The sequence below is a fragment of the Rhinoderma darwinii genome, chromosome 2 (genome assembly GCF_050947455.1).
Source record: "Rhinoderma darwinii isolate aRhiDar2 chromosome 2, aRhiDar2.hap1, whole genome shotgun sequence".
In the NCBI taxonomy this organism is placed as follows: Eukaryota; Metazoa; Chordata; class Amphibia; order Anura; family Rhinodermatidae; genus Rhinoderma; species Rhinoderma darwinii.
The window spans coordinates 53,291,514-53,296,875 of record NC_134688.1 but is presented as its reverse complement, the minus strand read 5'-3'; the positions used below and the strand labels follow the sequence as shown (position 1 = coordinate 53,296,875).

Here is a 5,362-nt window from a genome sequence, read left to right as displayed (position 1 = left end):
ACCTTTTTACTTTATCCTGCGTAAACATTTTTTTCAGCATCTTAAACGTCTTGCCCATTAGCCCATCTATCCACAACATCAAACCACTTATTATCATCTGACAGATCAGAATCAGACTCAACCAGCTACTGTTGCCTTCTTCTGCTTCTCTTTACATCCAGATGCGCTGCTCCTGTAATTCCAAACATTGTGCCAGTACCCTGTGTTCTAAACATTTTGGCAACCCGAAGGTGTCCCTCTCCCATGTTGAGATTATGAGGCCATACTGGGATATTGCTGCCTTCATCGACCCTAGATCCCTGCGCAAGGATCCTGGCACTTGGCCCATCATCGTGCCATGTTCCCTCAAATTTTTGCTAGAATGATACCATTGAGGATACCTGCCTTGCTTCCTTGATGCCATTTGCTCCAAACAATCCAGTACACCCCAAGTCCAGGTCCTTGTGCTGCATGACTTGTGGGGGCTCTATACGTGGCAATATCCTGGCACCTTCCATTGCTTTCCGCTTGAGTGCTGTAAATATAAAAACATTCTGCCAGTGTCCATTATCACCTATGCCTGCAGATTATGACTGTGTAATGAAACTCACTTAAGTCCTTGTCTATTGCATCCAGGCCTTGACACATCGCAAATGTTCTTGGCAGACCAAAGCTGTCTAAAATCCCCCTACACTCCCTCACCCAATTACCTTACACCTACGTTCAGTCCCAAACCGAGCCATGTGGCCAGCATTTTGGACATAGATACCCCTAACTTACATTATGCCTATTCCTACCAACTATCCAAGGTTCCCCACTGCTACGCCTTTCTTGGCATTTTGCCCGCTCATTACTTTTTCAATGTACAGAGCTACTGGTGGATACTGTATATAGTAACTAATGATGGACATACCGCATATAGATGAAATATTACTTCAGAGAGTCCCCCTGGCAGCAGGCAGCCGATCTCAAGAAATTCTGGAACAAAAAGTATAAACTGTGAAGATATTATGACGTGCGCTTAGTATGGTTCATCATATCAACAAATATATGTTCAGCCTATTGAAAACATCAGGGAGATTGTTCCCACAGTCTTGTCATGTGTCTCTATAGGAACATTCTGGATGACATCACATTATAGAATTTCTATAGGTTGTTATTTGCTATAATACTTACATATATACAGTGGATCTTCTAGCATGTCGGCTGTCACTGGTGCCACATATTCAGATGTTATAAATGTCTGTAAAATACATAATGGGTTTAATGCACATACATAAAATAACCCCATATCTATAATGAATAATAATATATTTACTTTCACACATTTCATTTTCTATCACAGGGCGAGTCCAATGCCCCTCTGCCACACAAATAACACCAGCAGTATAATGGCACATAATAGTTGGAGGACCCTGGTATAGATTTTGTATCAGGGACCAGGAGCTTATTGTTATTCTTCTATATAATCTTATGATTAATGGAAAACTTCTAATTTGTCTTTTGTGGAGTCTTTTGGACTGGAGTAGAGAGAGTAGAAAATGGTAAATTGGATTTCTGGATTCAACAGACAAAATAATTATTAAAGGGGTTTTCTGACAGTTTCATAAACCTTAGTCTAAGCCGCATATGGCTAAAAATAACAAATTGTCCCTACTCATTTGTTAAATTCCCTGTGGCTCCTGCGCTGGTGGTTCTGTTGTCTTTAGTTGCTAGGCCACAGCGGTCATGTCCGTGTGGATGGCATGTCACGTGGCAGCTATTGTGTCACATCCAGGGCCGGCCTTAGGTTTATTGGTGACATGTGCAGTATCTGTGACGTCCTCCCCCTTATGATGCACCATGTAGTGTCCAAATAATTTAATCATACAGTGCCCAAATAACATCACCCAGTCAATAAACTAGGGATTGTATCTTTCTGTTTTTTTATATTATAGGTTTGGGCCCTAAATGCCGGATCGGCAGTGTAAGTTGAGGGTGCCCAGGCCATCTATGGTGGTAGTGCCCTCTTCAGTATTGACCAGTAATACACACTATGTGATCATTTAGAGATGCAGTTAATAAAATACACTGACCTTGGACTCTCCTACTGAATACATCCGACTGAATGTAGAACGTTATGTGATGTGAGGTGGAGGGCTCTGCTTAATCTTTGATCTGCCCTCCTGGGACGTGGTTATCATTAACTCTTATGAGGAATTAATTCTAGGAGAAAGAAAGACAATGTATTAGGACAAATCTCAATCAATGGCAACATTTCTATGTAGAACAGAGTCCAGTCCCCAACCAGTGTAAAATTACCAAAGGGGTAAATAGGGTGACCGGCTGGGGTCCAGGGATTTGGGGTAGCCCACAGCTCTGGGGCTCCATACGCCCCTGAAATTGGTCAAACAATAACGGCGCAGGGAGGAAGCGAAATGTCTGACCCGGTTGGTCGTCTATTAGGTGAGTATAATTTTTTATTTTATAGGAGCAAAGTGGGCACACTATTAATATGGGGGATAAAAGGACTGAGTCGGGGCTTAGAAAAGGGGGCTTCATAACTGTGGGGCCATACAAAAGGGGCATTCTGACCCAGGACATACAAAAAGTGTCATTCTAACTGTGGAGGGTATTGGTGGATACTGCATATAGTAACCAATAAGAGACGCACCTTGCATAGATGAAATATTGCTTCAGTGAGTCCCCCTGGCAGCAGGCAGCCGATCTTAAGGTGTTCTGGAAAAAACAATAATTGTGTAGTTTTATTTCTCCAGACAGACGTGTGCTCAGTATAGACCACCCAACAATGAAGGAAATGTACATTAGGGCTCATGTACACAGCAACTTCATGTGGACGGACCTGTATGGTGGCGCACAGACTGCAGTACTGGTAATGTAGACACTCTGTGTGCGCTGTGTGCTCCCCCATAAGCCAAATGTGTATTAGGAAATTACATAAATAACAAGTCCCTTATATATTACTAATACCATAATATCTTCTTTATGGAGCATTTCTATAATAATAATAATATAAAGCTGCAGCAAAATTCCCAGCGTTTACTTTTGCTACATGTGGATGAGTTTTTGAGACTGTAACTATTCACCTGTAACACTTGTGAATTTTGCCGCGCAGCAAATCTGCAGCGTCTGAATTCAGCTTTATGGCGTAGAATATAGTACTCAAATACTGCAATCATACAGTGCCCAAATAACACTGCCAGACAAGTATTGTCTGCCACACTGTAATGTAATCCATTATCAAGGAATTGTATCTGCATCCTGAGCAGTGCCCTTTACTTTTTTTACATGAAGAGTGGGATTGAGTGTTCAAGCAATGGGTGCCCCAGACATCAAGACCAGTGGCGCCCCATTCATTAGTGACAGGTGATGCACCCAGTGTAACTGCACAGGTCGCACACCCCTAAGACAGGCCCTGGATGAACAACATTGGGGAATTTGTTCCCACAGTCTTGTCATGTGTCTCTATAGGAACATTCTGGATGACATCAGATTATAGAATTTCTATAGGTTGTCATTTGCTATAATACTTACATATATACAGTGTATGTCCTAGCATGTCGGCTGTCACTGGTGCCACATATTCAGATGTCATAAATGTCTGTAAAATACATAATGGAATAAACATAAAATAACCCCATATCCATAATGAATAATAATATATTTACTTTCACACCTTTCATTTTCTATCACAGGACGAGTCAGACATTGAAAACATTTTGTAATGTTAGTGTAAACCCAGGGAACATAACTATAGGGGTGAAGAGGTTGCAGTCACACCCAGGCCCAGGTGTCCATGACTGACGTTAGGGGGGGTCACAATGTGGGCAATTTACAAATGCCAATCCCCAATGCCCCCATCTAGAGGAATCCCGATTTTCGCTGCTAGAAACGCGATGTCAGTGAGAGAAGCACCCAGGCGGAAAGGCAGCTGCTGAGTTGCCCAGCCGCTTCTAAAACACAAGCAGTGGAAGGGAGCCAGCGCAGCGCCCCGTTCCACCTGCTGGAGGGATGCGCCCTATGTAATGGCACAGGTCGCACACCCCTAAGGCCGGCCCTGGCTACTGCTGAGCCTTATTAGGATAATATACGGTAGCTTTTTAAGACTATTTAATTAAATTAAATTAGACATCATATTGAAAACGACTGAGAAGTCACATTCCACATTACGGACAGCTGCAATTCTCAGACAATGGTAAGGGTATGTTCACACACTTAACTAAAAAACGTCTCTAAAATACAGAGCTCTTTTCAAGGGAAAACAGCCTCTGATTTTCAGCCATTTTTTAAACCACAAACATTTTTTGAGGCGTTTTTACCAACGTTCTTGGAGCTGTTTTTCTATTGAGACAATGAAAAACGGCTCCAAAAACGGCCGAAGGAGTGAAATGCACTTCTTTTTACAGGGTGTTTTTTATGCGCCGCTTTATCAAACGCCCACGTAAAATGCACCATCGGAAAAAAAAACAGTTTTTCCCATTTAAATCAATGGGCAGATGTTTGGAAGCGTCCAGCCTCCGTATTTTCGGCTGTTTTTCGGGGTGTTTACGGCCAGGAATACGGCTGAAAATAGGCTGTGTAAACATACTCTGATGTACTGAGTTGTAGCTTTAATGAGAAAATATGAAACATTGAAATCTGAATGTAAAATGTTCAGTTGTTACTTGCATTAATAGAAACATTTTACTGGAACTTGAACTGTAGAATTAATGATAAAATGCTGCATCTTACCTGTCAATCACACAGTCAATCACAGTCCCGGTCCAGACGTCATTGGCAGAAATTGTAAAAAATATGTAATCCAGCTGCACATAGAACCTAACGGCTAGTACTGTCTATGACATCATCAGTGACATCATAAGCGGCTGCAGTATCTGTTACATCATCTAATTATCTCCTACTGCCTGGATAGACTGTCTGTGCATACACTGGATATAGGCGTTACATGGGACTGCTGTTTATAAACATGGAAGAAAGATACATGTGTGGTTATAGGGGCTACGACTAAGAACATGTAATGTATGAAACGTGTAATCTGTTACTAGATGGATTTTATACTGTAATACAGATGTAGCCATCTTTAACTTGACTATGATAACTTGTTGCAGCGTGATACTTTCTTGATCCCGCAGCACTCCGTGTTTCAAGTGTGCGTGAGTAGGCTTCCACGCCAATGTGTAAAAAATGGGAACTCAGCACTCCAAGGTATTATGCAATAAGTGATATTTGATTTCACATATAGCGAAAAGTAGTAATCCAAAAATAATGGAGCCATTACCCAACAGCGACCGAGGTCACAAGCGCCGCATATCCGTGTCTAAAGAAGGTTGAATGTATAGACCGAAACGTTACAAACCTATTTTTGGATTACTACTTTTCGCTA

The 5,362-nt window shown here is 41.8% G+C and overlaps 1 long non-coding RNA gene across 1 annotated transcript; it reads right to left on the bottom strand.

Annotated features, from left to right (window-relative positions):
- Positions 1-753: 753 nt before the first annotated feature.
- LOC142740547 (uncharacterized) lies at positions 754-2,687 on the bottom strand. Its single transcript, XR_012880765.1, has 4 exons — positions 2,633-2,687; positions 2,055-2,184; positions 1,156-1,222; positions 754-957 (listed from the first exon to the last, which is right to left on the bottom strand). It is a non-coding gene; the product is annotated as an uncharacterized LOC142740547 (long non-coding RNA).
- Between the last annotated feature and the right edge of the window lie 2,675 nt (positions 2,688-5,362).